The sequence below is a fragment of the Pogoniulus pusillus genome, chromosome 2, assembly GCF_015220805.1.
Source record: "Pogoniulus pusillus isolate bPogPus1 chromosome 2, bPogPus1.pri, whole genome shotgun sequence".
NCBI classification, from domain to species: Eukaryota; Metazoa; Chordata; class Aves; order Piciformes; family Lybiidae; genus Pogoniulus; species Pogoniulus pusillus.
In genome coordinates, this window is record NC_087265.1 from 31,918,265 (window position 1) to 31,930,494 (window position 12,230).

A 12,230-nucleotide genomic window follows, 5' to 3' on the forward strand; every position below is an offset into this window, starting at 1 on the left:
CAAAATACAGGAGCAGCTTACATTTAATGTCAGTCGTCCTGAACATGGTTCAGCCTACTCCCAGATGTACCTCATGTAGACAGTCAAAGCTAGCTTCAAAGTCCAACTGGAGCAGAGCAGTGACAGTACATAGCTCTGGCAGCAAAACCTGTCCAGGATCCTGAATAAATAGTCTGGCATCCAGACCATGCTGAGCTCCTCGCTGCAAGCAGCCATGCTGCTGAGCTAAAGTATGTCTGTGGGAACTAAAATCCTGCCTTTGGGCTCCCGGGCGAGACAACCTCTAAGACTGATTAATTAACGTAATTAGGAGCTGTAAACATTAATGGGTAATGTTCAAGCATTTCCTAACACATTCTTAAAGCTTCCACTGAGTAGTTATCTAGTGACTAATTTTGGCAGACATCTTTAGGGCTGGAGGGAGCAAGGGAATGGAATGCAAATGCAGCACTGGCTTACCGGAGGAGTACCAGAGCAAATAGCCCACTGGGTTTCTTTGAGCAGAGGGAAAATAAGTTATCATAAACAAGAGAATTGTTTGTGTATGACAGGAGACAGTGTAGCCCACAGTTCTGCAACCTGTTTTCCCATAATCCACTCTCTAGCTTTGACAGTCATTAAAAAAACCCAAACCAAACAATCAAAAAAAACCCAAATCCAAACAACCAAACCCTCAGTCCTTCTTTCTCACTTATGGGAACACCATGCTGTTCGCTCTTAAAAAAGGTGAACCCCTGTAATTCCAAGGGAGGGACAACTGTTATTAAGTCCACCTGCAGTTAATCTACTTTATTGGGTGTCCCTGGATTTACAGGAGGCAGGGGACACCTCTGGAAGCTTCTGTGCAGTGGCAGAAGTTGCCTACTTCAGTGCACGCAAAAATTTATGAGTGTGCTGACATTAATAGAGGCAGCTTGATGGCTTTTGGGGGGGATCAGCCAGAAGCCCCTGGATTCATATATTTCTCATACTTGGTGAAACACTGATAAATCCTTGTGGCAGGAATCTGAAACCGTAAGACCAGCTGAACCCTGGTGTCACGCCTCCAGAGAGGCACTGATAACATCACTGGTTCTGCTTTCTAAATCACCACAAAACTCTGAGATGTGTTGCCTTCCCTGTTCTGTAAGGCTCCTTGAATTGACACTTCAATTTATGATTGCCACCTCTATACAGTGATTAAAAACAAATGCACTGCTGCTGACCCTCATTTCACTCACTGAACTACCAAAAGTTTGAAATTACTAAGGAACAAAAAGAAGTTTCTTAAAATGCTGCAGGTGCAAATCAAGCTTCCCAAGGGGTTTTCAACATAACAATTCATCTTCATGAACCTCCTGATTTAATCGTTGAGTACACCAATGCTGCTTGTAAGCACATCTTTGCCAGCTTTCCAAACACTGCTATTCCCTTCCAGACAGTAATTCAGCTATCTTAAATCACAAAGTCATTAACAGTCAGCCCTGAGTGATCTCTCTTTTCTCTGACAGTTTGCTTACTGACTTCAATACTAAAAATAGGGTCAAATCCTGATGGTATTTAACAGAGCAAAGTTCTTGTTCTAGGCAGACTCCCATCAACACCCAGGGGGATTCACAGAATAAGACCCTGCTGTTTCTGAGCAAGTTTATCAAGATCAGGACTTTTCCAAAGGTGTTACAGATATGAAAGCATATGCTCTTGCTCCTCAAACAGTTTGCCACCTGTGCAAGGTCAAGGAAAACTATTTCAGTGCTTTGGCACTTTCTTTTTTTCTGCTGAAAAGTTCAGGCAGAGGCTTTCTGCCTGGAATAGGGCTTTTCCTCAGCATCTTGCAGGAATGCTCAGAACTTCAAGCATCTATAAGCACATAGTCATCTCTTCATCAGGCTTAGTTTGTATTGCACACCTCTTGCCATGCTTGCATATAAATTATGGATTAGCAACATTAAAAGCTCGTTCAGATCCAAGCAGTCACACATTAGCAAAGCCATAATGAGCATGGTTCTTCAGACCAGTCTCTCCTCCTCCACTTTTCTCCTCAAACTGCTTGCTCCTAAATTGCATTCCCAGAAAGACTTAATCTTTCCCCCATTCCATTTCAGTCCCAGTTTCTGTCTCCACGGTTTTCAATTGTGAAGCTCTTAAAAACTGTGGTGACTGTAAACCAAAGGCTAAATTATGCACAGCCTATAATTTCAGCTTGGGGAGGTAGGATTTTGAGAGACAGCAAAGATATTTCTGTTCCAAAAGGCCTGGTGAAACTCTTAAATCTTGGAAGCAAAAGGATGTGTCCAATTAGACATTTTCATTTATTTAGCATAAGCAGCATTAGATCTTTTAATAGACTTCTTTGGGAAAACTGGAACTGTTTGAGCCAGTATTTTCAGACCTGTGTACTGTAAATTGAATGCTCAGCATCTAAAGCTTTCATCCAAGTGGTCGATAGTCCAAATGGTTTCACAAATTATGCTCAGTGGAGAAACAGAGCTTTGTACTGGATAGTGTCAGGCAGTGACATTGCAAAGTGCTAAAACGAGAAGTGGAAAAGTAGCACAGCTGTTTTGGTGCTCTTGGTTCCTGCCCAGTGCACTGCAGAGTGCACAGCTGTTCACACAAGATGAGAAGCAAGATAAGTTTAATCAATAGAAGTTAGAATGCAAGAAATCAGATCAGATACTTGAGAGAGACAAGAAGCCTCAGATAAGGCACCAATAGATGAGAGGAAGCAAGCTTCTCCCAGAATGTTGCCAGTGAATGAGCATTCTGAGTCCCATGTTTGGTGCATAACTTTTCCAGACTTTATATAAGAATCCATAAGTGCCCCACAAAAGGCTCAGTGCCAGCAAGTGTGGCATGGATACAGACATAGGAGTAGTTCTGCACATACAGGCAGGACACCTCTTCATTTTGGCTCTTTCACTCCTAAGAGCACAGTATGAGATATATAGGAATAATGGATACAACAAGTGAGGTCAAAGCAATAAGTCTCAGCATACATATTTGGTGGTACAGTTGCTGCTCAGCAAGAAGGAATTAGAGAACCACACCCACAGTATTAGTACAGGGACAAGTTTCTCTTCTACCTTCTTCAAATGGCTGGAAGTGACCCACAGACAGCCCACAGTCCATTGACCTTGAGTCTAAGCCTCCTGCTTAGCACTAAAGCTCCCAAAAATATCCACTCCTTTATAGGTCTAAAAGGCTGGAATCAGCTCAAGTAAATAGCATTACTCTAAGTTGGTCCCATTTGCAAGCAAGAAAATAAATGTTGTAACTGATTGGTTCATTTCCTAGAACACTCATGTCCATCTATAATAATACTTGGGAATTGCAAGTCTGAAAAAGCTTGGAGTTACCAACATAATGCAACAAACCTCCCACTGATATTCTCAAGGACATTTCCCAAATACTAGATTTATTTGTTGTCATAGATACTTCCAAAGACACAAACATGAGCTACATTCAAGGGCTCACATTTGCAAAGAGCTTATTATAATACAGCTCAACATATTTTAAGATTGGATTGAGCTTTTACTGGAACATGCTGCAGCAGCATGCCCCCTTTGATTGATGTTGGGTTACAGTTCTCCTATGCTGCACTTTATTCCTTCCCCAGGCAGAGTCCTAACACAGCAGACAGGATTTGTGAAGGCAGCAACAGGTAAATAGGGTGTTTGACACTAATAATTGGGGTCTGATTTTCAGCTCAGACCTGGTTTCTCTTGAAGTAATCCAGTTAGATACCTATTATGCTCAGCACAGAGGAACCTGCTTTCTACCATCTGACCTGTTCTTCATTTGACCAGCAGAGCATAGCTCCAGTCAATGAGAAAGGAAGAACAGAATGAATCCCAAGGGGAAGAGTAAGAGAGGCAGCCCAGTTAGGTTTTTCACTGCACTCTGATAGGGAGATACCTTCTCCAGCAAGTTAATACAGAGCAGATAGAAGAACCAATTTTCCCACTTGCTCCTTTCTAGCAAAGTGAATGAAGATCTGGTGGGATACAGGAACAAGAAACAAGCAGAGAAAAAAAGAATCAGGAGTCCCACTGGTGCCTGGTAGGAGGACAGAGAGGCACTGAAGAGCCAGTGGCTGGAAGAGCAAAGGTGTTTGAGGGATATTCTGGGAAGAGAACGACTAAGGAAAAGCTTAGAAGTGAGGAGAATAAAAATGAACATGAAGCTTAAGAGCAGTGGCTCCCAAGCTACAGCCCTTGCTCCACAGAACAATCTCTTTGGAGCAGCAAGCAGAGGTGATAGAAAAGACAATTTCAGCCTTGGCTACGTAGAAGAAAAAAGGAGGCAAGGGGGAAAAAGAAATGTGGCACAGACTGACAAAAGCAGAGTAAAGGGGTAGCAGAAACAGTCATGAGGAGCCAGATAGGCAGAATCAGAAGAGGAGGGATGAAAGAGGCACATATCTGGGAAAAGGGGGGAAAAAACCCACTTCTTTAAGTTACCAATTTGAAAAATAGGGACACTTAGAACTAAAGGCTGATAGAAAATATTAACTGTCCTAGGCAAAGACAAAAAAGACAGAAAAGCAATCCTCAAACGCATATACTGGGAAGCAAGCTCAGGTGGGTATATAAAAAAAGACCTGATTGCCAGGAAGTCATCTCTAACTATGGAATGGAAGAAGACACACAAGTTATGGCCAGGAGTGCAGCTGTGAATCCAGCCTTTGCTTCACACAAGAGAAGAGGGATATATTTAACTGTGAAACACAGTCCTTCCATTATTTGCATTGGCATCGGGTTTTTCAGAGTTTACATACTGGGAGTCATAGCAGCAGAGTATCTGAAGGGGATATAAAGTTGATGCAGGGCGTTGTGGATTCGGTATGCCAACACATCAATAAGTAATGGACTGTTGACAAGTTACTTCAGTGCTGAATTTCAAGTGAATTCCACAACCAGAAGACTTGCATCATCTAGCATAGAAAATCCAGGCTTACACTGGAAGTTGGTGGAACATCTACCCCCCTGCTGTCTCATTCCTCCCTGCCCTCCCTTGCTTGTAGCTTAGACAAAACAGCTCATCTCTTTTTGAGATGAATGTCAAATACACAAATAGACTCAAATTCAGCTGCCATAAGATCCCACAAAGGCAGAGAGCACATCTTCAGTGAAAGTAGGTTCTTAGGTGGTTAAAACAAAATCCAGAGGCATTTAAGAATGAACATTTGTGGAGAATTCAATTTGGGGAATAACTTAAATTACAGTAAGCAGAATTGATGAGCAGTTGAGAAGGAAGAAGGCCAAAGGAAGCAGATTATTCCATCACCTTCTAAATCTGCAATGCCAGGGTTGATAAGCATATGAAGGACACATAAAGCAAGGCATTTCTTTTCCTTTGAGCTGATTGCTTCTCTTGAGAGCACTGGGCTATGCCTTTGTTAGGTGGACAGCGTGCTGCCTGGTTTGGTAAGCACCTAGGCAAACTCTTCCCAGCACAAAGTTAAAGTAGGTCCACAAATCCTATACGTGGAGCGTATAGTGACACTGAAAAGGTTTGAAAATGCTGTTTCTGTGGGTAGACCATGAACTTGCCTGAAACCTGAGTATCCTCCATTCCTTCCAGAGTCAACGTGTTTCAATTTTACCGAGGATTTCAGCACAGGGTAGTCAGATTCCATCAAGCAGATTGGTTTTATTATCCAGGTCAAAATCCAGAGCTTTTACGTCATGCTGCAGTTTAGTCCTCTGCAGATACAACAACAACAAAATCTAATTATTTATACAAATTTATTTTAAACACACACCACTATTAGCATCACAAACTAGTTATGTTTTGTCTGCTGTCAAGCATCCTTAGGATTTATGCAAGAACAGTATTAGGAGTTACCATCGTGGGCTGAATGAGAGATTTTAACAGTGCATAAGAGGGTTGCTAGCTCCCCTGAAGCTCTGCTTGTACAAAATAACTTTACCAACACAGTTCCATTCAGTAATATACCATACCAAATATAGTATTTTTTATATAGCATAGAATTGGATCAGTATTTACCAGGATATCACAGTATTATCAGGGTTGGAAGAGACCTCACAGATCATCAAGTCCAACCCTTTACCACAGAGCTCAAGGCTAGACCATGGCACCAAGTGCCATGTCCAATCCTGCCTTGAACAGCCCCAGGGACGGCGACTCCACCACCTCCCCGGGCAGCCCATTCCAGTGTCCAATGACTCTCTCAGTGAAGAACTTTCTCCTCACCTCAAGCCTAAATCTCCCCTTGCGCAGCCTGAGGCTGTGTCTTCTCGTTCTGGTGCTGGCCACCTGAGAGAAGAGAGCAACCTCCTCCTGGCCACAACCACCCTTCAGGTAGTTGTAGACAGCAATAAGGTCACCCCTGAGCCTCCTCTTCTCCAGGCTAAACAATCCCAGCTCCCTCAGCCTCTCCTCGTAGGGCTTGTGCTCGAGGCCTCTCACCAGCCTCGTCGCCATACTGATGTAATACCAGGCAGCTCCATCACCCTTAACTAAAGGCTGTTCAAACACTCCCCTCTTACAGCATCTTACTGACTCAGTAATCCCATGGTAGCTTAGAAAGGAAGTTTACTCCCATTTTGTATTCCACATCACATAGGGAGCCTGGCTCTTTCCTGCAGATTTTTCTGGAAAACATCTAATCCAGCAAACAATTTTGAAGACACTGTGCTAATGCATGGCTATAAGTTAAAGGCTGCAGTTTGTGTAGCTGCAGGAGTCCTCAAAGTATTCCAAGTCAAAATATAATTGCTCCAAGGGAGTAAATTCCAGCACCGGAGCTTTGCCATCGTTCGTATTGCTTACATGTGCTTCCCATCATTGGCTCAGCTCTCCTGGCTGCTGCAGAGGGGGTAATGCTATGCCCAAAATATCATTTCACCTTCATCCTCTTCTGGGAAATCATGTATAATGCATGGTTTATTCTTTATTTATTGCAAGGTTTGCAATTGTGGGAGGCCTGGGAACCTGTGGGAGCGAAGGTGGGAGCAGTTGATTGTTGCCTCTCCCACATATGTGCCTGTATTTCATTCCTGTCCAAACCTAATCTTTGCATTCTTTGCCCGGGGGAGCTCTGCTATCCTATAATAAGGCCATTCCAGATAACTGATCCTCAGCGTAGGCCTGTGAAGCAATACATTAAGGTCTCCAATACACAAAAAAGTACAAAAGAGCCCTAAGATTTAGTAAGTGAGTAAACCTGCCCTACAAGTCTCAACTCTCAAATGGCACTTCCCACACCACCTTACTTGCTATGCCACTTTGGCAAAAGGAAATAAGTGGTGCTTGAGCACTTTGTTTTTGACAAGAAGGGGCTGCAGGTCCAGCTCCCAGAGGACATTTCCATGCCTGTCCCTGAGTCTCCGGCCAGGTGTCTGCCTCTTCTGCCACATTGCCAGCAACTCTCTGCAGCACTGGTTCTGTGAACCAAAGAGATGTTTAAAAAGCACATGAAACCGTCATGTAAATGAACAGTAATTCTAAAAACCTCCAATTTCTGCTTGTAAGTGACAACACCCCACTGTGAGAGTAGCACAGGCAGAAAAACTCTGTGATTTAGAGAGGCAATACCAGAGTCTCACAAAACGGATAAGGTCATCCACATTTCGACCCACTTTAAGGAGACTATAGATGATACACCAGAAATACACCTAACAGGTATGGGAATACAGCACTCCATATTTTCTTTCATGAAACTAAAAGGAGAGGGTTGACAAACGTCACATCTCAAGGCATCACAGTGTGTCTCTTGGATTGCAGAGATGACTGGGTTTTCAGTTAACACAGTTGATAAATGAATGCTCTTAATACCAGACTGCCACTAGCTCATCCAGAATGTTTCTCCTTGTCTTTTCTAACACTTTAAGTTGCCAAACCAGAGATTCTAAATTATTTTTCTTCCTATTGAGCTATTTGGTTATTAGCATTAAGCGGGAGTCTGTAAACATTATATACAGAGTCTCTGCAAGATTCTTCAATACCAGTCTCAGGTCTTTTCCTGGTTTTACACTCTGTACACCTGATTGTGATTTATTCAAATAAGCTACACAAGCCAGTTGGGATGAACATTGGAAAAATCAAGCACTGTGACTGCTTTTATATGCATGAAATTGCCTTAGATTCATCGCTAAATAGTTCATTTAAACACTCATGCAAACCATAGAGAACCAGATCTCTTGAAAGGGGCAAGAATGTTAGCAGCAGTGAAAGTAGGCAGTCTATTTGGTTGCTGCCTTTAAAACCTAGGAACGTGTTGTGTGCCATTTTCAGCTCCCTAGTCCCCACTAAAGTTTTTTCTTCTGCATCACAAATGCCTCTCAAGGAACCACAGTCCTAGCTAGGAGTAGTGCCATTTACGCAGCACCGTAGTATCCATCTTAAATGAAGTAGCAAGCCACTCTCCCCGGCAGTAATGTGATGCCTGACAGATGCTGATTACACATTGTCCTTTACAAACGTTTAAAGTCAAATCATGGGCAGGCAGCAGGTCAGAGGCACAGTGATCCATGAACGCGACAGCCATGATATAGTGACTGAAGATGACACCATGCACACGCAGATCCGTTTTAATCCAGGGATGTTAGAATCACGCCACACTGGACTGTATTTTTGCACTGATACTGTAAGAAATCAGGCAGGCTGAGAGATCTTGTTAGTGAAACCTTTCTGATGCCACCACCTCTGATGATATCTCAGATTTACCCATCTTCATCACACTGTGAAGGGATGCAAACAGTTACAGCACAGATAAATTTCACATTGTTTTACCTACTTTGCATCAGATAGGCTAGGTTGTCTTAACCACTGACACAAAAAGCCTCGTGTTACACTTGCATGCTATATCAATTCCAGTATTTAAATCAGGGTAGATCAGAAGACACAGCTTTTCTGTCCATTCTCAGACTGGCAGCCCACAAGTTTCCAGACAGATGCAAAGGATGTATGTTCTGCATAGCACACGCAGAGAATTTGACGTGCCTGAAGAGCCTTAAATTTATTATGCATGCACACAACTATCCATCCAGCACGTGAGCAATAGGTGTAGGGAGAGCGTAGTCATTTCAGAGAGTCTTTGATCAGCTAATACCAGTAATATCCTTGAAATACTTCAAGTACCTTTCACAGTCAGGTGGTGGCAGAAGAAATACAGCATATGTGAAACCGTATCAGAACAAGGAGGAGGGCAAAGTCCTAAGAGAGCTGATGCAGATCTTGGGTGCAAGTGGCACTTCTCCAGGTGGGTGACCTGTCCAGGGCAGCATTCCTCAACTCTGCACAAAGTGTTGTCTTCAGGTGTAGGTGACAGCCCATGGCAAAAGAATTTGAAGCAGCCATGCCTGGTTTACAGCCTTCTTTCTCATCCACAGAGATGCATTTTGCTTCACTAACACCTTGAGTTCTGAGAAGCAAAAGAGATTGCTCGAATTTCTCATAAACAAACTCTATAAGACAAAATGCTCCCTATAGTCATTTCATTCCAAATCCCAAGGAAAGTTGTGATGTTGGAGGGCAAGTTATTTCTCTTGGCTGGCCTTGCTACAAAAATCACATGCTTTATTTTCTTCTTTACAGAATTCATATTCTGTTAATAAAATACTGTTGATTCCCTCTGGCTGACTCTGCAGGAAAGCTCTTTCTTGCAAAACTTCTAGTCTGAGTTAAAGTAATCTTGCTTAAAACTGGCCATAATTGTTTCAGTCTCCTAAGCTGAATGCTAAGCACAGGAACTATTGCCAATTTGAGTCAGAATTCGGCATTCTGTGAAGGCAGGATAAGCTGACCAAAGGTAAAGAATTCAGTAAACTCAAGGGGAATTTGACCTGGCAGTTCTATGAGCCAGCTTCTGTATTCTTGACCTTGCTCTAAGGAGCATGGAAAGATAAGAAAATCTAACCAGATGAGAGTTTTACAAGACTTACACGCTCCAAAGTACTCATTACTCCACCAGCCAAGTCCCCCAGCCTCAGTGTTGGGCCCTCTGAGGAGTTCTTCCTCTGCAGGAAGTGGCTCAAGCCATTCTCCTTACAGCTGGGTTGACAGGATCGAATTCCTTGAAAGGCTGTAGACAGTCAACAGGAAGCTGATGCTGGAAATAAGCCTGCAGACAGTCTGACTGTGAAAAAGGGGGAGCAGCCCTTCAGCTTTTGAGACAGTCCCTCAAGGAAGATGGCCTGCTTCACAGCTCCAGTAATCATAGGATGATGAGCAAGTCCAAAAGACTTAGCATTAGAAGAATTGTGGACCTAGAAAACAAAATGTGGGAGTGGTGCTGGATATCAGCATCTGTTCTGTAGCTTTTAGAAAAGCTCAAAGTCAGGATTACTGGTTCACTCAGGCCTCCAAGGACAGGGATGGGACATCCAGGTGCCTTTGAGTCCAACTAGGACATGCTTTCACTCCATCTGGGGAGGAATAACAACAGACACCACTACAGTTTGGGGGCTGCCCCACTGGAAAGCAGTTCTGTGGAAAAAGACATTGGACTCCTGGTGGACAACAGGTTATCCACGGGACAGCAATGTGCTCTTGTGACCAAGAGAGCCAATGGCATCTTGGGATGCATCAGGAAAAGTCTGTCCAACAGGTCTAGGGAGGTTCTTTTGTCCCTCTACTCTGCCCTGGTGAGACCACACCAGGAGTACTGTGTCCAGTTTTGAGCTCCCCAGGTTCAAGAGAAACAGACCCACTGGAAAAAGTCCAGTAGAGAGACACAAGGATGACTGGAGGAATTGGGCATCTTCCCAACAAAGAGACTGAGAAATCTGGGGCTGTTTAGACTGGAGAAGAGAAGACTGAGAAGAGTTCTTATCCATGTGTGCAAATATATGAGCAGTGAATGTCAAGTGGATGAGGCCAATCTCTTTTTGGCAGTCAGAAGCAATAAGACAAGGAGCAACGGCTGCCAACTGGAACATGGAAGGTTTCACCTCAACATGAGGAGAAACTTCCTTACAGTGAGGGTGACAGAGCCCTGGAACAGGCTGCCCAGTGAGGTTGTGGAGTCTCCTTCTCTAGAGACTTTCAAAACCCACCTGGATGCACTCCTGTGCAAACTACCCTGGGTGATCCTGCCTTGGCAGGGAGGTTGACTCAATCTCTGGAGGTTCCTTCCGACCTTGAAAGTTCTGTGATTCTGTAAAGCAGAGAGCCTCACACCAAGCTTACCAGCAGCTCTGCCCAAGACTGTTCTGCTTTGCAGGAGTCAAGGCAAAAGCACCCTAAATAACCATATTTGTTATGGAAAACTGGAATCTGTTTTCCAGTCACATTAATCACAGTTCCATTTCTGTGCCATAGTGGGTAAATTTAACACTTTTGTTCTCAAGGTTTGTCTAAGCTTTCAGTATGGCTTGGATGTTATTAGCTCTTGCAAAGGAGTTCAGTTACATAGGTCAGGATGCAATTGCTCACAATCCCAAGTTAATTCAGGTTTGAGTTCTGAGAAATTTCTGGCAATATTTTTTTAGGGTAGGGAGGAACATGGAAGTCAGAGCACCAAAACATCTTCCGAGTGTTGACATTGCAAATTTTTTGTTCTGATTTCTCCTTTCTATTACTGGGGGGGGGGGGGGGGGGGGTGGGGTGGGGGGGGGGGGGGAGAGAATTAAGGTAGTATTGGAACTGTAAGATGAATCATTTTGTTTCTCCTTTGCATTATTCGTGTCCATATTGCCTTCTATTTTCATGCAGAAAACGTAGCAGAAATGTACAGTGCTACCTTTCTGTTTGCCCGATTCATTTCAAGGAGAAAAGTCTGGTGCCACTTTAAACGAGGAATAATTTGGCAGAATTTTGATATGACAGTAGGCCAAAACATCCTTTTCCCTCTGTTTCCTCTATGGTTTACAGTGGGAGGCAAGATAACCAGGTGTCCTGGCAGAGAAAGCCCATGCCCAAGTCTGTCTGAAGGGGAACAGAGATTCCCTTTCTTCCAGTACACTAACTACCTACTTCTATTGTTAAAAGGCCAGGAGGATCTGTGAAAAGGTAAAATAGTCTGTTCTGCTTTGTGATAAACTTATTTTTCTGCAAGAACTCAAGAAGCTTAGGAATGACTGCCCTGGGTCAGCCAAAGTTCTACCTTTCCTGGCCAATAATATTACATGTAAAAAAGCTTTCAGAGAGAATTACCACATTCAGGTCTGTCCCCTCCAACAACTGTTCCCAACTATTATTTGGCTTTGAAGCTCGCTTCTACCATTTCAGATCTAAGGCAGACGTTGAGTACCCAAAAGACTATCTATTGTTTCTAATTATGG

The 12,230-nt window shown here is 43.4% G+C and overlaps 1 protein-coding gene across 1 annotated transcript in view; it reads left to right on the forward strand.

Annotated features, from left to right (window-relative positions):
* IQCA1 (IQ motif containing with AAA domain 1) overlaps nt 1-12,230 on the forward strand; it is a 119,075-nt gene that overhangs the window by 28,746 nt on the left and 78,099 nt on the right. The gene's annotated exons all lie outside the window — the stretch shown is intronic.